Here is a 25,245-nt window from a genome sequence, read left to right on the forward strand (position 1 = left end):
GTATATTCCCCCAGCACTGTAACAGAAGGGAGGAGTAACAGAGTAAATAAGTCAAGCAAGAGAACAGAGGCCTGACTGGTCAAGGGGACCCAAAGATCAATAATCTACCAGTAGATGGGGCAAAGTATCAGTTCAGGAATCCAGGCATGCAAGAAGTGAATTCAACACACCATCAGCCAGAAGACTGTCAGACAATCCTTTACTGACAAACTTTGGACCAACCAGAAGCTTCTTATAAGTTTATTGTCCACTTATTATTAACTTTAATTTTTCCCCTCTTTCATATTTAGTCAGTAATTTACTCCTGGCAATTCTGGCTCTGTAATGTCTCTTCTATCTCCCTCCTTTTCTGCCCCCCCCCCATTACTTGGTTACATATTGGCTTTTTATTTTGTTTCTCTTATTTCTAAACTTAATAGTGGACAACAAAAACAACAGAAAAAACAAAACTCAAAATCTTAACAAAACTCCCTATATTCTTCAAGTTGGAAACAAAACAAAAAAAAATTAGCCAAAACAAGCAAAATAGGATGCATTTGGTGTATCCTTTCCTTGGGTTGTCTGAAGGACCAACTTTTTAATGTTGTTTAAACATTCTTCTTATTTAAAGAATAAAAAGAATATGTATAATATCCATGTCATACATATGTGTATGTGTGTATATACACATATATGTGTGTGTATATATAAAAATATATAAACAGATATAAGTAAATTTGCAATTAGTGTACATGTAGTTTCGGTTTTGCTGATTTTACTCTGTCATCTCATATAAATCTTTACATATTATACATTTCATTCTTTTAGGGGATTAGGGGATATTATAACAAATATATTCTATTACAGTAATATATTGTAGTTTATTCAATTATTTTCCAATTCTTGGAAATTTGATTTTTTTCTAAAGTTTTCCTATTAAAAACAGAACAATGAATATTTTTGTACACTTAGGTCTTTCATTCCTTCTTATGACTTATGTTCATATGGACTATTTGTTCCCAAACTCTGGTAGAGCCTTTCAATTTCATATTGGTCTTATCACTCACAGTCAGACACACTGTACCTTTACCTCAACATAGAGATGTCATTTTGGTCCTCTTTGAGTATGAAAGACAACTACCAACCTTAGGGAAGAGGTAGAGTTCAGAGAATAATATCACTGTGAAAAGGTCTGATCAGTTTTGTGATTCATTGTATACTGACATATTGCTCTCCAAATTGATGGCACTATCTGCAGTGCTACCATTAATGTAAACAAAAGTACTTGTTTCCCCAAGGAATCATTTAAAATGGACTTTACATATATACATATACTTATATATGTGTAGCTTCATGTGTGTGTTCATAATATTTGCCAGTCTTATGAACATAATATGGAATCTCAAGGTTATTTTTAATTTCTCTAATTATTGAGGAGTTTGAGAATCATTAAAGTAGCTAAACTCAGAGTCAGAAAAAACCAAGGTGAAAGTAGTCTCAGATCACTAGCTCTGTGACTCTGGGAAAATCACTTAATCCCTCTCTCAGTTTCTTCATTTGTAAAATGAATATATTAATAGCACTTCTCTTCTTTGTTTGTTGGAAGGATAAAATGAGATAATATTTGTAAATCACTTTGCTAAACTTTAAAGCTCTATCTAGATCCTTGCTATTCTCTTTTTCTTCCTCCTCCTCCTCCTCCTTCTCCTTCTCCTCCTCCTCCTCCTCCTTCTCCTCCTCTTCCTCCTTATCATCAGTAGTGATGGCGGTGGTGATAGTATTTAGCTATTAATTTAATTTTACTATTGTCTCTTGTGGAAACAGATCATTAGTAATACAAATATCCATCAATTTCTTATAAATTGTGGAAATAAAAACAAGGTAGATATGCTTCATTTAGGGAGTTGTTAAACAAATTGTCATGTGGGATTGCAATGGACTATAGCAAACTTGTCAAAAAAATGGATATGAATACTACAAAAATATATATGTCTATGTTTATGTGTGTGTTTATACACACATGTAGATATGTATGCACACAAACATTATATATACACGTGTATAGATGTACACATTTGTAGATACATATATGTGTATATATGTACATTGTTTATGTGTATGTAGGTGAGTAGGTAGGCATCAAACCTTTCCAAGCATGGAGTATACTCTACCCTCCACTTTTCTTATCCTGTTCCTTATAAACACAGTAAAACCTACAGAACCATAATACAGTCATGGATCTCATGTTACTAAATGCTCAATAACACATATGAGGCCAAGTTAACCTAATAGTGTTAGGCTCACTAGTTCATCTTTCCTGTTACTAATACATTGTCCATTTCTGTATAGCCATCTGAGGACGACAGTATTATTATTGCATACTTTGGGGGTTGGGCTTTCCTGTAAATTTATGGATATCTTTATTCCTTGTCATACATTTTGGCTACTATGATACCTAGCTTAATAGTTTTATGTCAACAGTTCTTCTACTTTTTTTTATTTTAATTTTATCTTATATTTGCTACTTTGCTTTAAAACTCAGCTCAAGCACTTTTCTGTATTTATCTAGTGCATACAAATATATGCATATATTATTTCCTTCTTTAGAATACAAACTCCTTGATGGCAGAGACTTTTAATAAATGTCTAATGCTTAGTAGAGGGTCTAGAACATGACAAGGATTTAATAGATGCTTGTTAATTGATTGATTAAAAATAGAAACAAACTTTTTTCTTTGTATCCCTAATAACTAGATTAGTGCTTGGCACAGTAGTAAGCAGTTAATTCTAGCTCAATGAATTAAATTGAATTCTGAATGATGATGCCAATGATCTTGTATAGTCTTTAAAATTTTTAGTCAAATTTTATATAATTATATATTTTATATATAAATTATATGATATAAAAAGTAGCTGGTATTTTGTGAATGTGAAGGAAATAATTCTTTCATGAATATATTATTATAGTTAAATTATAACTATTTAAATTGATACTTACTATTTTTAATCCTTTGTCATTATTTATGGCTGCCAAAGAAATAGTCAAAAATTATGTACATACTAATTGGACAAGAACACTACAGACTAATGGGGCAAATATACACACACTATAATATAATATGATATGATATGATATGAGGAGATATGAGGTATATAACATAGCATAACATAACAATACAATATAATATGTGTCTGTGTGATTGTGTGCATGCATACTTACATATATACATATACACATAGATATTTGTATGTATGTATATATACAAATATGTATTTTTCCTCCTATTCTACTTCCCATGACCAACATTACCTTCTTTGTCACTGTTTTTTAATTCTTCATCAGAGTGTCTGTAGTGTTGGGAGAAAAAGGATTTAGTTACCTGTTATAGGACAATTTGCATTATTTAGGAAAGCGACTTGATAACTGGGAGGGTTAGGACAAAAGTCCTACTGACCTGCAACTCATTTTCAACTCATCCTGTAATCATTGGATGAATTTATTTCTTCTGAAATACTTATTAGTCACAGCAGTAAGATTTTCCCAGGAGCCAAGAGCTGACCAGTTTTACTTGTGGTTTCATAGAACTCTCTTGGCCTCAGGGATCACTCTAACTGGGGATTCCACTTGAATAGGTACGTGACACAGCCAAGGAAAAAAGGAAAAGACTAACTCTGCCTTCACCTGTCCAGGTCTAGGTTGGCGACCTCTCAATAAAAGAAGAAAACTGTGTGAAGTAGTGGCAGTTCTCGGTTGACCCAGTGACCAATTGGACTCCTCAGAGAAAAAGAGGATATTGGGAGAGATAGTTAAACTCAGTCTCACTTGTTTAGCAGCCCAGGCAGTTTCTCCTATTGGTTAATTGTGGACACATTTCATCTGTGGTGAGGATTGTTTCTTTTCTTCTTTATGATATAGAATAAAATTGGAAGCTTTTTTAATATGATCATCCCAGATTTATGAAGATTAGTAAGTATAATTTAAAAAAAATCTGTCCCATGTAAGGAATCATGAAATCATTTGGACTCTGATTCAACCCCACTATTTGCTCTAGTCACCTGGACCCTGAAGACCACTACCTTCTGTGGGTTCAACTTCCATCTATATATCCCTGCCTTATCAAACTACCTACACATATTTGTCTTTATCCAATCAGATACTTCACTTTCTCTTTAAAAATTATTTTGGGACACTTAGGTGCCCCATTTAACCCTCATTGCCAAAAAAAAAAATTCAAATTTGATGGTTTTCCAGACATTAATTTCAACACAACCAGAAGAATTACTTACATTTCTCTACCTTATTTCTCTCCTGCTGTCCAGCAATGAAACTACAATTTAACAGTTTTCCAAACAAGGTAGTAGCATCTTAGACTCCTAAAGTAGGTCCCTGTCCATTCAGTGACTCATTCCACAGGATTTATTTTGTGCCTTCCTTTTCCAAAATACTATGTCAAATACTTAGAGCAATAGTGCAGGATTTGGTCTCTGCTCTTAAAATATTATGACCTAGTACTAGGCAAAGCAGCTACTACACTAAAAGATTATATATATATATATATATATGTGTGTGTGTGTGTGTGTGTGTGTGTGTGTGTATCTATTTGTGTGTATGTATATATGCATATAAATATACATACTTCTATACATTCACACATATATGCATATATATCTACATTATATATAGGTATATATACTTTATATATGGAGAGAAAGATATCTGGCCTCAGATACTAGCTGTGTGACCTTGGACAAGTCTCTTAACCCTATTTGCTTCAGTTCCTCATCTATAAAATGAGCTATAAAAGGAAATGGCCAATCACTCCAGTATCTTTGCCACGAAAACCCCAAAAGGGGTCAAAAGATCCATACACAACCGAAATAACTGAAAACAATAAATATACATATATATGCTTGCATTGCTAATTATATATGTATTTATATACATTTACACATGTATATGTATATATTAAAATTAGTACTGAAAGTATGTTACAGAGGGGTTTTATTCAGAGTAGGGTTAGAATTGTGAGAATTTCTACAGAGGATGATAGGATTATATAGATTTACTGCTGGAAGTGATCAAAAAGGTAACAGAGTTTACCTTCATCATTTTACAAGACCTAGAACATTTAAGTGACTTGCCCAGGGTCACATAGCTAATAAGTGTCTGGGGTATGATTTGAACTCAGATCTCTGACTTTAAGCCCAGTATTCTACACAGTGGACCACTTAGCTATCTTCATTGTTTTAGTCTCATGCTGCTGCCTCTCCCACAACTTCCAATTTTCCATTACATTCTTTAAGCTCCAGTTAAACTGGACCTTCTCCAAAGACATTATGTGCTTCATTACTCAACTCTTCTTTCCTGAGAACATCCTCTGGAACTGAAATGCTCTTACACTATCTCTGTCTACCAAATTTATCAGTCAAGGTCCAGCTAAGTGCTAAGTTCTGAGAGGTCTCAGTTTCCTCTTCTTTAAAATGAATGGATTAGACTTGATAGCTTTTAACTTCTAGATCCTATAAGGTGGTAGATTTTGAATAACACAACAGAATTATGATTTTATTCATTAAGCAATGAGGAGCTTTTAAATATTTTTGAGCAGAGCCAAAGCAGTGGTTTAAATGATCAGCTAGGCATAATACATAGACAATGTTGGAGTGGAAAGAGACAATGTCCAAGGCTACCCCTTATAGGAGACCATTACAAAGGCCCAAATGACTTTTTTTAAAAAAAAAAAAAAAAGGACTGAAATGGAGTGATAGTCTAACAGAAACTGGAAGAGGAAATGGTGAGAAACATTGTGAAAATAAAATAAATAGGACTTGGTAATTAATTGGCTTGTATTGGATAAGCAGGCTTTAGACTATTGAATAAGAGGACCGGATTTTAGAATTTAGGGCTTGAAGGGAAATTCTGGTTCAATTCCCTCATTTTTTAGATGATGAAACAGTCTCCGGGAGACTGGTAAGTCACCTACCATTCCAAAGGTAGTTGGTATCAGAGATAGAGTTCAGATTTAAGTCCTTTGAATCTAAATCTCATCATCTTTCCATTGTACCATATTGCCTTATAGCATTTGACATGAGAGAGAGGGAGGAATCAAATAACTCTTGTCTTGATTATGTGTAATTTGAAGGATGATAATAGAATTGATACAAAAAAAGAGAAATCAGGTAGATAAATTAGTTTGGGGAAACAAAATATGAGACTGGTTTTGACTTGTTTAATTAGTCAATCATTAAGTATTAAGAATCCACAGTAGTATAGCCAAACATTGTGGTAACTGCTGGGAAAACAAAAACATAAAACACACTTGTCTTCAAAGAACTTACATTCTGACAGGGGAGACAATGTGTATATAGAGTAGATACAGAATTTCTTAACAAAATAGACTTATTAAAAACTAAAATAGCTTTTAGAAAGAAGAAACAGCTTATCATGGAAGGTAGAACTCTAACTTTTTAAGGAAATCAAGAATCAAGTTCAAGGTGCTAGTGACATGTCAAAGTGGAGCCTCCAACAAGCATGCAAGCAATTGGAAACAATGGAATGGAACTATCTGGAATCAGGTCAGCCTGACTTCTGGTCTGATTCTCTATTCACTGGGCCCCCTAGCTGCTTCCTGTCCCAAACAGCTTTGGGAACTAGCTCATCCAGTTGACATTAATCTTGCACATTTTCTATGTAAGGCTCCATTCAGATTGATATATCAAGACTCACTTTCCCCAGTAGGGATATTTTATTATAAATTTTCTATATTGCAGAAATATCAACATACAATCCCACCCACATACTATTCCCAGCATAAAAATAAAAGCCATCTCTTCATACCTCACCCCAATCCACACCAGCTTTATAATAAAATTCTTTATTCTGCCTCTGATTATATCCTTGCTGAATTACTACTGTGCAATCTTCTGCTCTCTAGACTTACTCCTTTCAGAATAGCTCTTCACCTTCTAAATGCTGCTATCAAAATCATCTTCTCGGTCTGCTGCCTTAATCGCATTATCTCTGCCTCACTTTCCTTCAGGACTGACTGTGCAGTGGTTTGTTCCCCTTCACTCCCCAGATCAGGGTCAATATTTTCAATTTCTTCTTCAGAGTTCTTTGCCAGGACATACTGGACTCATATTCTCATTTATCTGCCCACTCAGGTCCACTCTGTCCAAGCTCCTAGCTCCAAACTCCCAGCTGCACAATATGAAATAGGGGTGGGGGAGGTGGGTTCAATGCACCCTTCAAGCACAATGCTGCCATGGCAAGAGATCTGTACTTCTTGAACATGTTTTGTTTCAATTATTCCTGCCCCAGATCCCTCTCATGCTCATTTGTCTATCCCTGACATAAGCAATACTTTGGATTATTCTTTGGCCTTTACTCTAGTCTATCAAATTAAAAGCCAAACAGTGTTTGCCTTCTGGTAACTGTCTCTTGATTCTTAGGATTATTAGTGTATAGATTTAGAGTTAGAAAGGAACTTGAAGGTCAACAAGTTCAAGCCTCTTATTTTTGAGATAAAGAAGCAGAAGAGATTGAGTGGTTTGCCCAAGGTCACACAGTTAGTCAGTGTTGTGGGATTTGAATACCCTGTCCCATAAATGTAGTCAATCAAATAAGCATTCATTAAGTGCTTACTATGCTAGACTCTAAGTTAAGTGTAGAGGATACAAGAAATGTCAAAAGATTGCCCCTGTCCTTAAGGATCTCCCCTTCTAATGGGCGAGACAACATACAAATAGTTATGTAGACACAAGACATATACGGAATAGATGTAAGGTCATCTCTGAGGGGAGAGGAAGAGGGAGAGGCCCATCTTCCTGCAGATAATAAGATTTGAGCTAAGTCCTGAAGTAAGACAGATCCTAAGAGGCCAAGGTGAGTAGGAAAGGCATTCCAGACATGAGGGACAGCCCAGGAAATGGCCTGGAGTAGGAAAAAGAATATCATGTGTGAGAATCAATGAGTAGGCCAAGGTAGCTGGATACTAGTACCTGCAGAAGGGGATAATTTTTTTTTTAAAAGAAAAAGAAAAAAAAAAAGGAAATGTATCAACCAGTTGGTTGTGAAGGGTTCTAAGAGAAAAACAAAGGACTTTCTATATAATAATGTACCATACTTTGCTATTTAGAAACTCTTTATTTTGTTCATAAGACTTCAGCAGCTCAGTTGTTGTTAACTGATTACTTTGGGGTAGCATTCCAGTCTTCTCACCCATGTTCATTAGGTAAGCACACTGAAATGGTCTCCCATGGCCCTTCATCTCTTTGTATAATCCTTCAGAATTTGTGTCTTGAAAATGCTTATTATCTATGATACCAATCTGCAAACATAGACATACACCTATCAAATTGCTGATAGTTAGTGAATAAAATGTAGGGACTATATTTTCAATTTATCAAGTTCCAAAGGTTACTCTCTACTCTTCCCAAATGTTTTACTGTGCTTAGAATTATTTTTCTTTTTTTCTTGTTCTCTCAAAACATTTCCCTTCCTCATTCAGAGACCTCTTACATAGCAAGATACAGCTTGGAGCTAAAAGACCTGCCTTCATATTCCATATCTTTCCTTATTACCTATATTATCTTGGGTAAATGATCCAGTATTTCTGGGCCTCAATTTCCTCATCTGAAAAATTCAACTCTTCCTGACTCCAGACCCAGCAATTTACACATTTTGCCAGCTGGTTAGATGGGGTCAGATTATGAAGGGATTTAAATGCCAAACAGAGAGTTTTATATTTGATTCTGGAAATGATAAGGAGCCATTGGAGTTTACTGAGTAGGAAAATAGGTGATGTTATCAGGCTTATACTTTAGGAAGATTCATCTGGAGTTAAGTAAAGGATGGAAAGGAATAGGGAGAGATTTAAGACTAACCAGAAGACTACTAAAATAGTCTACACATGAGATTATCAGTGCCTAAATCAGCATGTGGAAGTAGCAGAGTAGAGGAGGAGTATTGTATGAGAGGTGGTACAAAGATAGAATTGACCAGATTTGGCAACATATTAGATATAGGAGTGGGGATGAGAAAATTAGGATTGAGAATGATACCTAGGTTAAGAAGTCAGGGTGACTGGAACAATGATGCTACCTCAACAGTAATAGGAATATTAGGAAGAAGGGAAGGCTTGGAAGGAAAGATAATGAGTTCATTTTTTTGACATTTTAAGTTTGTCTATTTTATTATAACCAGTTCAAGATACCCAATGGGCAGTTGGAGATACAAGATTGGAATTTGGGAGGGCAATTAGAGCTAGAAATAATGATCTGAGAATCATCTGCTTAGTGACAATAATTGAATCTATGCGAATTGATGAAACAAGTAAGCAAAATTGTATATAGAGAGAAGTCACAGGATAAGATATTTGGGGAACACTTAACAGTTAGTGAGCATAATATGGATGAAGATCCATCAAAGGAGACTGAGAAGGAACAATCAGACAGAAAGAAAAAGGATAGAGTAGTGCCATAAAAACCTAGAAAGAAGAGAATATTAAGAAGAGGGTGATTGACATTGTCAATGGCTACAAAGAAGTCAAAAAGGATGAGTACTGAGAAAAGATCATTAGATTTGTCAAATAAGAGAACATTGGTCACTTTGAAGAAAACTATTTCAGATGAATGGTGTTGTTGAAGCCAGACTAAAGGGCATTAAAACAGTAAAAGGAATGAAGGTGAAGGTACTGATGTTAGATGGCCTTCTCAAGAAGTTTAGTCTCAAAAGGAACGAAAGATATGGAATGATACATAGTACAACGGACAGATAAATGAAATATTTTTGGAGAATGGGGAAAATAGGGACATATCTGTAAGCAATAGGGAAGCAACTATAATAGAAAACAAGTAGAAACTGAATATTAGTGAGAGAGTAGAAATAAGAAAAGGGTCAATCTGTTAAAGAATATTGGATAGAATGGAATCACTTGCATATGTAAAGGGTTCTGCTTTGGCAATGGGAATGGCCACATCTTAATTTTAGAGAGAAATGAAGGAGGAAATAGTGGCAAATTGCTTCTGAGTGGTATAAAATGAGAAGGAAGAGAAAGGGGGGAACTTTCATAAATGGTCTCTTTTTTTCCAGTTCTCAGCTGAAAAAATGGGAGGAAGAAATCATGGAAAGGTTGAAGAAGGATAAAACAGTTTGGAACAGATACTATGTTGAATAGAATAGTGAATAGATTAGGGATATATAAAAAGTATTCCTAACTTCAGTGAGGGAGCTGCCGAGATTATGTACCATAAATTTGTTGTGGACTTAGTGTAGTTTTATGATTTTCTCCAGCTTCATTCATTAGCACATGAGTACTAGCAGACATGGGTGATGGTAAGAGTTATCAAAGACTTAGTCTTGGCAGCACAAGATCTGAGGTTACAATCAAGACAAAATCAAGTTCCAAGGAAGAGGGAAGAGTAGAATGACAATACGTTTTGATCAGATAAGGACATTTCACAATTCACGAACATGGAAGTGGAGTGCTTGAGGTTGATAGCAAGCTCAAGGGTGTGACCATCTCTGTGTATAGCTGCAGTATGTTGGAAGAGGAGTTCATGGGAAATAAATAAGTGAGGAACTGGTAGGTTAGGGTATTTGGGAGAGTATCAATATGTATGTTGAATTATCCAAGTAGGAGAGCAGTATGGAGAGGAGAGAAAGATGGAGCCAGGCACTGAACTCATTGAGGAAAAACAGAGCATATCCTGAGATAACAACTATTAGATTTTTATTTATTTTTTATTTATTTTTTTTTTAGTGAGGCAACTGGGGTTAAGTGACTTGCCCAGGGTCACATAGCTAGTAAGTGTTAAGTGTCTGAGGCCGGATTTGAACTCAGGTACTCCTTACTCCAGGACCAGTGCTCTATCCACTGTGCCACCTAGCTGCCCCACAACTATTAGATTCTTGATTGGGTAGTAAATATGAACTGGTAATGAATAAATTTGGATTTATGATGAGAAGCAATGTAGTAACTCCTGCACATGGGCTCAGGAGTGTGGAAGACATGAGATATGTGGCTCCAAATGAGTTAAGAGAAGCCAATTTTCATTTGTCCAAAGTCTTCCAATTTTATAAATATTTCATTTGCCTTAAACTGGTGTGTGTGTGTGTGTGTGTGTTTTCCATCATATTATATCTTTTTAAAAAATTTAATAGTAGAAGGGAAGAAGAGAAGTAGGGGAAAGGATGCACTGAGATCAAAGGTCCTAAATGCACATTTACAGAGGTACTATCAGTAAAGTTTCTGAGAACAGTGGAGGAGAGGCACAACTACCTTTTCCCAACCTAGAAAATTCAACAAGTCATAGAAGCATGTTAGGGCAGAGGGCAGTGTATTGTGACAGCTACAGACTTCAAAATTTGCCAAGTGATGCTTCGATATTTACCAGTAAATCCCCACCTACTAACTGGGGAAACCTTAACCCAAGAAAATGAGCACTAGTCCATTTCTTCCAAGGACCTAAAAGAAATAAAAGTAAATATAATAAAAATCATCCAGCTGACCTAAGTGAACTCTAACAAGGAGTCAGAAAACTTTAATATTCCCTAGCTCACCTTTTAGGTTCCTCTTGGTTGCTTTTCATGTGCATTTGAATGTACCAGAGCAAGCTGAGTATTCCCTGTCAGTAAATGCTTAGTTTTTCTTAGCATAAAATTACAAAGCAATTGTAGAAAGAAATAGGAAGGGTCTCAGAGAGTGAGATTGGATAGGATTGCCTTCATACTTATGGGTGGGATGAATGCAAATTTTCTGAATGCAATGGAATTTTTATACCTTAAATGCTTTGTTTTACTTTAAAAGACTTATCTTCTCCTAAAGCATGCATGCATTTTAAATACAAATTATTTTTGGTGGTAAAATGAAATTTAATCTAAGCCCAACAGCATACCATTAAATTTTGTAATGCATGTAACTTAATACTAAGCAGAATGAAGAAAGTGCTTGAAAGCAACAGTATTTACATGTCTCACTCAGACGTCTATACTTTGAATTCTGGATGGAAGAAGAAATTACAGAGGACAGGGTAGCTTGGCCTATGAATATTAAAATGCATGCAAATGGAAATTAAAAGAGTCTTAATGTCAGAGTTTGGAAACTATAAATTCTACAACTATTATTGCAAAAGCACATATTATAATTCCATTATGAGATACAAAAAAGATTCAACACATTATGCATTACATAAAGTATGCTAAACAGAAGTTGACTAAGAATTTAACATTACCACAGCTATGTCAAAGTTCTTTTAGTTTTTATGACAATAATGACTTTTTTTTCCAGTGAAATTTGTTTCCATCCTGTTCAAAATACCTAAAAGGAAATGGTATTGGATATTTCTGCAGGAAGATTCTATCCTGGAAAAACCTGGATTCTCAAAAGCTACATAAAAGCCTTTGCAATATTCAAGGAGGGATAGTTGACTAATATTTTCTTCACTCTTCTACTCTATAAACTTCAGTGGCTCTTTGTTACTTCTAGAATCAAATTTAGAGTCTTCTGTTTAACTTTTAATAGCCTTCACAACATGGATCCAACCTTTGTTTCCAACCTTATGTATTACTCACCTTCAAGGACTCTACAATTCTGTCAGATTGGCCTTCTTGATGTTCTCTACATACCATGTTTGATTTCCCACCACTGTGACTTTCCTTAATAAGCAAATTAAAAACATTAATTATGTTCACACCAAGGCCATTCATTTTTCTTAAGCACCAGGTTACAAAAGGAGGCAAGAGAAAGTCCCTCCTTCCAAGAAGCTTACAATCAATTACAATCTAATGGAAGGGACAACAAGCAAACAAATATGTACAAATCAATTATATACAGGATAAAATAGGATATAAGAGAAAAAAGCTGATGGAATTAAGAAGGGCTAGGAAAGGCTGTTTACTATGCCTAGAATGCTTTCCCTCTTCATCTTTGCCTCTTAGAATTTCTACTTTCCTTAAGCTTAACTCCAGTACTACCTGTTACAGAAAGCCTTTCCTGCTTTTCCCAGTGTTTATATACTTTCATATGTACATGTTATATCAATTTTCCCTCCACTCACCCCCAGACTTACCATTCCCATAGAATATAAACTACTTCAGAGTAGGTTCTATTTCTTTTTTGTGTTTATTATCCAAGCACTTATAAATATCTATTGGTTGAGTGATTGACCTCTCAATAGTAGATATGAAAATGCTTTATAAATTGAAAAAACGACCACACATAAGAGATGTCACTAAGAAAATCATGGGTTGTATGGACAATAGACTTTATTTATGTGGGTGATTCTTAGATTCTTAACTTTAAGGCAATTAGAACAATAGAAGTAGACAGAAGACTTGAAGTCTTGGGCCATATCTACTTGCAACATACCATATAAACTTGGCACATTGCTTAGCACAATTTCATCATCTGTTTAAAAAAAAAAAGAAAACAAGTCAGTAGGAGCTTGCTTGACTTAGCCAGCCTAGTACTTAGTCTGGCACATAGTAGGTACTTAGTGTTTATTGATTAATTGTCTGCCTACCTCACAGATTTGCTGTAAGGATCAAGTGAGATCTTCATTTGTAAAAGCTTTTTAATAATTATGAAGCTCTAATATCAGATATAATTACAAAAAAATGAGGTTGTCCATTTATGCAGTAGAAACACAGTATAGACAGAAATTTAATTAAAAAAATAAGATCTGTACTAAAGATGCTGAAGCTTAGTTACATGGATGATGGGTGGTTGATGGCTATTTTATAAAACATTATGTTCAATATTGTCAAATATGACACTAAAATCTAAAATAATGAAGAATATAAAGGAGCTCTGATCATTAGCTAATAAGACTCAAGAGATCTTCACCTAAGTGGAACAGAGCATTTCTTAGCTGTGCCTGAGATGGAAATTAGGTTGGAAACAATCAGAGAGATTATTATTAGCAAGGTGATTGGAAAGTTAAGAACAGAATCCCTTTCCAAGAACATTGCTCAAAAATTGGAGTTACAGAGAACAGTTAACCATGGAATGTAATCTGAACAAAGCATTGATGAGATAATAGAACAGTCTGAACTTGAAGATATGGGAGAGCTGTACCAGTCATAAAAAGGTCATTAATAGCTACTTTGTGAAAAGAAGAGTTAAAAACAATGTTCATGTTCTTATAAGGGAGGCTATTATTCATTAAAACAGATGGAAAAAAACAGCTGAATAAATAATAGGAAGTATATTTAAATATTACAGAAAAATAGTATATAATCAATGTTAGATGACAGAAGCATTTTCAAGCATACCAAATATTTTAAAAATTATAAATCTCTTCTCCAGCTACATAGCATACCTTAGAAAAGGCCAGCAAGCAACAATTGTTGCTATAGCTAGAAACCACTTTATACTTAATGTGATTTATTCTTGTCCTTCTTTGTCCCCTTGCTACTGCCTAACTAACTGGCCACCTCTATATAACTAGCCAGGAGCTTTCCGACTAGTCAGAGGGCAGGTTTACCAAGAAGCTTTTGACATTTGTCCAGATTAGACTATTACCACATGACATTATTTTGGTGACTTGGTCTATGGGGGAAAAGGATAGTAATACAGGATGTGCTTCTTATGTAATAGATTGATTTTTGTCTTGAACAAATACAACAGAATATATACATAAAAATGAATTATGTTGTTCAACAATTTGCTATGGTTTTTGCTTTCTGTAATGAAGCAACCCTTGCTTAAATTGTTTTTTGGAGCTTCTTTCTGGAAAATCACTTAAGGTCAATTTTTAAGGCACATACTTAAAAAAAGTCATCCCTCACTTAAAAAAAAATGATTTAATCATGAAACCTCACACACACGCACACACACAAACGCGCGCGCGCACACACACACACACACACACACACACATATATATATCAAAGAGCTGAAAGGGGTCTTAGAGGTAATCTAGTTCAATTTTCTCTCTCCCTCTTTAATATCAAGAAACTGAAGTTCAGAGTCCTACACCTAACCACAGGTATATCCCAACACTTTTTCCTAGACCATCTTCTTATATTTCTCTACATTTGCTTTCTTGGTGACATCATCAGCCCCATGATTTTCACAGCCATCCTTATACAAATGACTCATATGTATATATCTATTATAATATATTATATTACATATATATATGTATATATACATATATACATATATACACATCCATATATGGATCTCACCTTTTCTTGAGCTGCAGTTGACAATCACTAAATTCTTGTTGGATATCTTCAAATAGATGTCCTATAGGCATCTCAAACTCTCTCTCTCTCTCTCTACATATATATATATATATATATAATTATCTTTCTTCAAATAAACATCCCTATCTTCCTAACTTTTCTATTTCTGGCAAGAAGGAAAGTAAACAAGCATTTATTAAGCATCTACTATGTGCCAGGAACTGTATTTAGCTTTTTACAAATATTACTTCTTTGCACCACTTTTCAATCACCCAGGTTTATGTCAGTCACGCATGCCTGTTCATTTTCCCTCACTACCTATGTCTGGGCAATTACCAAATCCTTGTCAATTCCACCTCAAAAATATTTCTCCAATCTTTCTTTTGTCTACTCAGATAGTCTCCAACCTAGTTCAGACACCTCTCTCCTGAACGACTGCAATAACCTTCAAATTAATCTCTCTGAGCAATTTGTAACTATGCCCAAAGAGCTATAAAACTGTGCATACCCTTTGATCCAGCAATACCACTGGTAGGCTTATATCCCAAAGACATCCCCTAAAAGAGAAAAAGACCTATGTGTACAAAAATATTTATAACTGCTCTTTTTGTGGTGGCTAAGAATTGGAAATAAAAGGAACACCCATCAGTTGGGGAATGGCTAAACAAACTGTAGTATATGATGGTGATGGAATATTATTGTGCTATAAGAAATGACAAGCAGGATGATTTCAGTAAGGACTGGAAAGACATGTATGAAATGATGTATAGTGAAGTGAGCAGAACCAAGAGAACATTGTGCATAGAGATAGCAATATTGTTTAATGAAGAACTGTGAATGACTTGACTATTCTCAACAATACAATGATCAAAGACAATCCCAAAGGACTATTGATGAAACATACTATCCACTTCCAAAGAAAGAAATGATATTGATGGAAGAGGCTGAAGCATGCTATTTTTCACTCTTTCATTTTTTCTTTTAATCAAGTTTTTTTTGTACAAAATGACAAATATGATAATATTTTATATAAACATACATGTATAACCCATATCTGATTGTTTACCACTTAAGGAGGCAGGAGAGGAGGGAGGGAAAGAGGGATAAAAATCAGAACCTAACTATAAATAAAAATGTTTATTAAAAATTAATTTCTCTGTCTTAAATCTCTTCCCTCTTCCAGCTATCTATACTTCACACAGATCCCAAATTGGTATTCCTATAGCAGAATTATAACCATATCACTCCCTATTCAATAGACTTCAGTGACTATCTAGTCTCTATTAAATAAAGTACAAACTCATATATTTGGCATCTTAAAAACTTCACAAATTAGTCCCCAACTATCTTTTTGAAATTATTTCACATTATTCCCTTCATGTACTTATATTCAATCAAAGGGGCCAATTTGCTGTTCTCTGTACATGACATTATATCTCCCATGCCTTATTTTTAATATGGACTCAGAAATTGGGAAATAGTCACATAACAGAGAATGAATATAAGATGGTCTATAAAAATAGTATCAGGAATACTAAAGTTCAGCATGAATTCAGGCTGGTGAGGAAAGTAAGGATAACAATACAATCAGCATATATATATACGTACACCTCACAAGAAAAAGGACAAACAAAAAATGGCTAGAACCTTTTCTTGGAGTGGATAAGAATGACCACAGAGAGAAAACAAAGCTTCTCAGTTATTTCTTTGTTTCTGTTTTCTTTGCAAAAGGGAAAGACCTTTATATTGGAAATGATAAAATAGAAATGACTAATATGAGTCTAGTTTTAAAATAAGCAAAGATAATAGAGTTTGTAAACTGTAGAACAGTGGACTTTAGTTCTTGGGAAAATCTAGAATGCATAATAAAATAAATGGTTAGGAAATATCCAGAAAGGATATGGTGATTATAAGGAAACAATATGACTTCATCAACAATCCAATCTAATCTAATCCAAAAAACATTTATTAAGCATTAGTGATACAATTAATAAAAAGAAAGTTCATGCCCTCAAGGAGCTTACAATCTAATGGAAGGAATAAAACACAAAAGGAGGCAGAGACAGGACAGGGGGATTCCTAAGGAGTTCCTTTAGTGGGGGCACCTTGTTCCATAGATTGAAGAAAAATAGGCAGGGCAGCAGCTGCATAGTAGAATGAGCCCCTAGCGTCCACTTTCTGAACTCTATAAAAGAAGGCAATGGAAGGAGTGTGGTACTCTACTCCCTAGGATTCTTGGTGATAAGATTGGAGGTAATGAATTTTACCAGGATATTCATCTTCTGTGGAGTTTTTTAAAAAGGCCATAACTTAGATAAGCAAATGCAGAATAGAATGAGCTGGTCATAACAGATAAACCTCATTTCCTTTTGCAGGCGATATACACCCCTACCCCACCCCCCTTCAAATGATGGAACACCATAAATAGGGGCTGGAGTTTCAGGCAGACAACTCATTATGGGTAGCATAGAACCCTGAAGGAAAGGTTAACCTATGTAACCTATGTTGCCTTCCAAGCAATGAGAGCTAGGGTAATAAGTGTTAGATTTTCTTGACAAGATTATTACTAAACTAGTGGATGAGGAAAATTCTATGGATATAATTTTACTAGATTTTAGTAAAAAATATAAAAAACTTCATTCTATTCTAGTGGAAGAAATTGATAGGTATCAATTGAATGGTAATGCAATCAGATAGATTCAGAACTGGATGTCCAGATTGAAAGCTTAGTTGTTAATGGTTCAATGTCAACATGACAGGTAGTCTCCAGTGAAGTACTCCAGGGAGCTATACTTAGTCCTGTGTTAGATAAGATGCTGATCAATGACTAAGATAAAGAAAAGCTTGGATGATAGATTCCTTGAATTTTCAAATGATGTAAAGTTTGGTTGGATAGCTAAGACAGTGGATGGCAAAAATTAGTATGCAAAAGATTAAACAAGCTGTAGTATTTGAATGAAGTTAATCAAATGAAATTCAGTAGGAATAAATGTAAAGTCTTGCACTTGGATACAAAAATATTATCTGGTTCTGAAAGCAAGGGCTGAGAGCAGTGATTCTGAAAAAAAGGATCTTGGGAAAGTTCTTGAGGAAACAAAAGCTGATAGAAGATCTGTGATTTATGCAAGATTACACAGGTAAATAAGTAGCATATCAAATATTGGAACCTAGATTCTCTTTTACATGCTGATAGGGACTTTCTCTCATATATCTTTCCTCCCAGTGCTCAGAATATTGAATTTAGTTTACAACTATTTGGTGAATGAATGGATTAGTGACAAAGGACAACCTGGTTTGGTTAGTGACAAAGAATGACTATCAAGTGAATAAGTATACTGAGACAATTAATTGTTAATAGAGAAGGACAAGTAGTAAAGGAGTAACATGATGTATAGGGTATTGGAGGAAGTGAGGAGATGCTTCCACCTGTTTCAAGTCTTTCCCTTCCCACTTCCTCTTAGACCTTAATTTTCTTATTCCTCATTATCCACTCTGTTTCCTACAACTTCAAAAGTGCCCTCTCCTTTGGCTCCTCCTTTTGTGCCCATAAATAATCTGTCCAGGTTTTTCCTTTCATAACACACAATCAATTATTCAACCAACCAATCAATCAATAAGTGTTTATTAACCACATGTTCTGTGCTTACCCCTTCTTCCCCACTTTCCCATACACATACACAAAACACAGTGCCTGGCCCACATTAGGTGCTCAAAAAACTTTATTAATTGACTGAATTATATACCCACATTCCCTCAACTAAATTTAAATCCCTAAATTCATCCAAATTTCCTCACGTAAACCCTTGTCATCTGAATTTAATCCACACAATTCTATTGAAATTGCTGTCTTGAAAATTACCCAGCGATCTCCTGTTTGCCAAATGTAATGATCTTTTGTCAGGTCTCATCTTCCTTAAACTCTCTGCACCATTTGACATTGTGGACAGTCTTCCTCTCTCCCTGAGCTTCCCTAACACTGTACTATTTTGGTTCTATCTCTCTCAGTGGTAATGCTCTTCTTACAGTAAGTCAAGCTTGAAAACTTGGAGTCAGCTTTTATTCCTCCTTCAACCCACTACATCCAATCAGCTGCCATGCCCTGTTGATTTTCCCTCTGTAAGCTCTCATATTTATCCCCTTTGTCCTATTCCCCTGCCATCACCCTAGTTCACACATTTATTATTGCTTTCTTGGACTGTTGAAAAAAACTGCCTGACTGTTCTCCCTGCCTGCAATCTCTCCTTGACACATTTTATTATACATAGAACTGCCAGGGCAATCTTCCTAAAATGTTGCTTTGATTGGGTCACTCTCATGCTCAAAAACTTTCAATGATTCCCCATTTCCTATAGAATAAGACCTAGATTCCTTATCCACAATCAAGGCCCTTCACAATTTGGCCTGACACTTTTCCAGACTTGTCCACTACTAGTCACTTATAGCAATAAATGAGTGAATGAATGAATGATCTAATACATAAAAACGAATAGATGAGCAGATAAAGAAAGACTTAAAAACTATATATTTAGACCATTTAGATTACTCAGTACTCCCAAAAAATGCATTTTGTTTTCCCATACCTTGTTGGTACTCTTCCCTCTGCCAGTAATCTCTACCATGTCTCTTCAACCTATCAAAATTCTACCCACTTTTCAAGTCATTTTTCAAGGATAATCTCTTCTTTGAAGTGTTCCTTAATATACCCCATCCCCTTAAACGAGAGTGCTTTTTCTTTTGAAAAAACAATTTGTGGATTTTATGACACTGATCACAAGCTATCCTGGAATAAAATTACTTGTGTGCATGTTTTATCATTCTATATTGATTGTAAGTCCATATAGAATGGAATCTTGTCTGTAAATTTTTCACACAAAATGCTAGGGGCCAAAAGCTCTAATATATACCAAAGTATTTATAGCAACACTTTTTGTGATTGCAAAAAATTAGAAACAAAATAGATGCCCATTAATTGGATAACGGTTAAACAAATTGTGGCTCACAAATCTAATGAAGTATGACCATGATGTAAGAAATGAGGAGTGTGATGAATACAAAGAAACATAATTAAGAATTAAATATTAAACATAATAAAATGTAGCTAATAATAATTGCCAGCATTCACTTAATGTGTTTAGGTTTGCCAATAACTTTATATCAGTTATCTCATTTGATTCTCACTACAATCCCATGATGTTATTATGCACTTTTTACAGATGAAGAAACTGAGGGAGATAGCAGTTAACTGACTTGCCCAGCATTACACAGCTTGTGAGTATCTGAGACTGGATTTGATCTCAGTTTTTCCTGACTCCAGATCTAACTCTCTATCCACTACAATACCTAGCTACTGTGTCAGTGTATTACAAATACTGAACTACTGAAATACACTTAAGGCTACAAGGAAAAATACAAGGGAATAATGCACATTTCAGCCTGATGAATGATAATAGTATCAAGGACAAGAGTTTGGTCAGTTATGAGAAGTGATTTACCACTCCTTGGGCAGAAATGAATGGAGTATACTTCAAATGAAAAGAAAAAGTCATCTTAAGAAATAGTCACAGAATTAGTATAATGTGAATTATGGTACATTACCAGATCTGTGATTCAGAGCAGAAAAGACAGTAATCAACACAACAGGAATTATTAAGAATAATATATAAAAAGAAATGGAGGAAAATTAGAATTACTCTGAAAAGTTACAAGAAACAATCTAAGTGGATTTACCATAACTAGAATAGATTAGAACTGATTAACAAATTTTAAAAAATGAAGAAATGATGTAAAAGCAGAGTCCATTGTCATCTAGAGCACTGAGCTTGTATGAATCCAAAAGTTTCTACATTACAGTTTAAATAAAGCATTAAATCTCCTGAAAGAATTGCAACATGGATTGGACCAAAAAGATAAAGAAAAAAAACACACTAAGATGTGATAAAGGAGCTGGTTATTTTGACAAATAATTTTGGGCTTTTCTTTTTCCTTTTTTTAATAGTTCAAACCTCAAAGAGTTCCTAGGTAATTCATTTTGTCAGATGGATTTTTTTTTACTTTTCCTCTTTCCATATTAGTAGAGTATAATCCCCCAAAATGTGACAGAATAATCTTTAAAGGGTTTAGATTAAAATTTAAGTGATTTTTGGAAAAGATCTGAGTATAGCTTTTCTCTCTGCTTAGAGCAAATTTCTCAAAAGTAAAGTCAGAGTGCTGGTACTCTGTTCAAATTAATCTGAAGTTCTCCTACTGGAAAAGAAAAAAATAATCTCACAACATCTCTTTATCAATTTTTGTTTTAGATGGGATTTCTAAATCACATATGAAGGAAACTGAGTATTATGCAAAAACCATTTACTAAAAGTAAACCTAGCATTGTTGGCATCACATAGAAGTAACTCATAGTTTTAGGGGAGTACTCAGGCTAAAAGGGTTGATTTGAAGTTCATAGTTCTTCATAAATATGCCCTACAAAAAGATTGTTCTTCTACGTTAGCAGAGTAGGGAAAATAGGGAACTGGCTAGGTATATGTAGCTATAAAATACTTTCAACAGATGATCAATAGTTGATATGGTTAAATATGGTATAATACAGCTTATGAGTAGATTCTGAAGTTAAATATTGTAATAAAGAAATTAGAGTAAATTCCCTTCATAGACTATCCCAAAGTTCTGTGAGGCAAAAGAACATAAGCATGTGTTTAAATAGGAAATATAGAACTGGTTTTTGAAGGCAGATCTTTTCATTATAATGAGGAAATGTTTGAAATAAGGATTTATGACATAAATTTATTTATTTGTTTGTTTGTTTATTCATTTATTTGCAGGGCAATGAAAGTTAAATGACTTGCCCAGGGTCACACAGCTAGTAAGTGTAAAGTGTCTGAGGTCATATTTGAATTCAGGTCCTCCTGAATCCAGAGCCAGGGATTTATCCACACTGCACACCTGGCTGCTCCCCACATATTTTTTTTTTTTGGCAGGGCAATGAGGGTTAAGTGGCTTGCCCCGTGTCACAGAGCTAGTAAGTGTCAAGTGTCTGAGGTCAGATTTGAATTCGGGTCCTCCTGAGTCTAGGGCCAGTGCTTTATCCACTGCGCCACCTAGCTGCTCCCACCCCCATACATTTTTAAAGCAAAATACTGGAGATTTTCCTTTCCTACAATTTTCACATGATCTATAGAATACATGCCTCAATTTCCTATTAATCCAGTCCTTTCTCATGTGCGTATGACTAAAAAGTACTGACTTTCTGACTTTGAAGGGATCACTGAAGCCCTGTAATCCAATCCATACATAAAAAGGAATAGCCTCTAAAACATGGGAGGCAAGAGTGGTTTTAAAAAAAGACTAGAAAAGGAGTTGGGGAACTTGCACAAGTCACTTCACATCTCTGGGCCTTTTTTTTTTTTTTTTTTTTTTTTTTTGCAGAGCAATGGGGTTAAGTGACTTGCCGAGGGTCACATGGCTAGTGTCAAGTGTCTGAGGCCGGATTTGAACTCAGGTACTCCTGAATCAAGGGCCAGTGCTTTATCCACTGCACCACCTAGCTGCCCCCTGTGCCTTTTATTAATCTGTGAGATGAGGAAGTCAGACTCAATGGTCTTTTAAAAGTACCTTTCAGCGCTATGACCCTTACAAGTGGTTATCCACGCTTTGCTTAAAGCAACAAAATCACCATCCAAAGTGGCCCATTCTACTTTTTCTCTCTATAATTTCATTCCATTGTTTTTAATTATACCTTTGGGGCCAAGCAGAAAAAGACCATTTCTCCTTCTAAAGGGCAACTCTTGAACTACTTGGACACAACTTTCATGGCTTCAGTAAGTCTCATCTTTTCCACATTCTTTCAATCAATCCTGATATAGTAGGTTATAGAGGCCATCCTGACCAACCTCCTCTAGACATGCTTGAGCTTTATAATGTCCTTTCTAAACCACAATGTCCATAAATGTAGCCCCACATTAGAGACATTACATTTGTCAATACAGCTTAAGATTGTGTTAGATTTTAGGCTCCTATTCCATACCATTGACTCATATTGAGCCGATAGTCCATTGAAGGCATCAGATTTTTTTTTTTCAGGATGAATCAAATTAGAGTACAATATTGTCGAAAGAACAGGAATGTTTGTTTTTGTCTCTGCCTGTCTTCTGAATATAGTCCACTGTGTTGCATACAATAAAATACTTATTTTAATGAGTTGAATTGCATTTTTTAATGTAGCAATACAAAACATGAAGGAAAAACTCAAAATTTTCTGCAGTATCAATTTGGTGATAATTAAAGTGGACCCTAACACATTTTGTGGCTTCTAAAATATATAACAATTATTCCATGATGGCATCTTTCTAAATGACAAGAGCATGAGAACATGCACATATAAAAATTATTTTAATTCATCATTATAAGCATTTTTAAAAGATGCTATCATAGTCATTGAATTAAATTGTTTTTATTTATTATGTTACTGAAAGTGTTGCTATGATGGACACCATAAAAAGAGGAGCTAGTAGATAGAGCTCTGGGTCTAGAAATCAAATCTGGCCTCATACACTTACTAGGTATGTGATCCTAGCCATGTCACTTAACCTTTTTTTTGCCTCAGATTCCTTATCTGTACAGTGAGCTGGAGAAAGAAATGACAGATCACTCCAATGTCTCTGTCAAGAAAACCCCAAATGGAGTGACAAAGAGTCAGACAGGACTGAACAATAACAACATAAAGAGACTTGAACAGGCATATTCCTTACCTCTTACCACTTAAAATCTTAAGCGATATAAAAGAATAGAACTCAAGAGACTGACTTTGGGCAAATCACTTAAGTTCTTTGAGATTCAGTTTTCCCATCTTAAAAATGAGAGGGTTAGACTATGTGATTTGGAGTCTTTAAACTATTTAAGATTTTTATTTCTCTTACAACTCTCTAAAAATGTATATTTCTTTCTTTAAAAGATAATCTTAACAATGGATTGTTACATGGTCAACTTAATCTTCTAGGAATTGATCAAATGTAGTCTATAGATGCATCCTCCTAGTTAACAACATTCTAACTAAAAATATTTTGAAATGTTTTGTGCTTCTGCATAAAAGAAGCCCGATGTAACCAAAAAATTGTAAAGTTTATTCTTAAAAAAAATCTCATAAAAATGTTCTGGTTCAGGGATTTGGAAAAGAAGTTGACTCCATTCACTTCAGTGTTTTTAGAGGTTAATGTTTATCTTCACCCCCCCAAAAAAAGTCAAAAGTAGGTATGCTATATTTTCATAGCAAAAATGATATGTACCGAAACACTAGTTAAAATATCATGTTACTGGTCATGGGGCCCATGGACCAAAATTAAATTCTTGGGTCAGGCACTTATTTGCTGGTTCTTTGATCTTTGGCAATTTACTTCAGCTCCCTGAGTCTCAGTTTCATCATCTATAAAATGAGAATAACAACAACAACAACAACTGACAGATTTCTCTTTAAGACTCAGAAAACACTTTACATATATGATTGCATTTGAGCTTCACAAAAGCCCTCCTGGGAGGCAAATAGGTCACATATAATGACACTTGCCTCATTTACTTCACACAGCTGTGTGAGGAAAACATTATAAATGCCAAATAAGTGATTTGCTATTACTTATAGACATTCAGAAAATACATTGATAAAAATCCAATGACATTAAGTTTTATTTTGTGAAAAATTTAATCTAACAATAAATAAGAGATATTTAAGCCCTCCTAGTCAGGGCTTAAATTGAATAGGAGCCTGTTCTCCCCCCACCACCACCACCCCTAGTAACATCTTTTGGTGGATGTAGGAAAAACAGAAGGAGAAATGTGTCCCCCTTCTCAGGTATAGTGAAGGGGGTTGGTGAGATTTCTTTTGTAATTTTTCACCATCAAAGCCCTGCTGTTAGATGAATAGAGCCCACAAAACCCACCAGTAGTCAATTTGTTGATGGGGACAGTTTAAAGAGTGATTAGATGGGCTTTGACTTTTCCTTTTTAATTTTGGCTTCAGGCATTTTTTTTCCTTAGTTTTATAGCTATTATCAACATCTTGGTCACAGGAGTGGGGCGAGCTAGGAA

This window comes from Dromiciops gliroides, chromosome 1 (assembly GCF_019393635.1).
Source record: "Dromiciops gliroides isolate mDroGli1 chromosome 1, mDroGli1.pri, whole genome shotgun sequence".
NCBI lineage: Eukaryota > Metazoa > Chordata > Mammalia > Microbiotheria > Microbiotheriidae > Dromiciops > Dromiciops gliroides.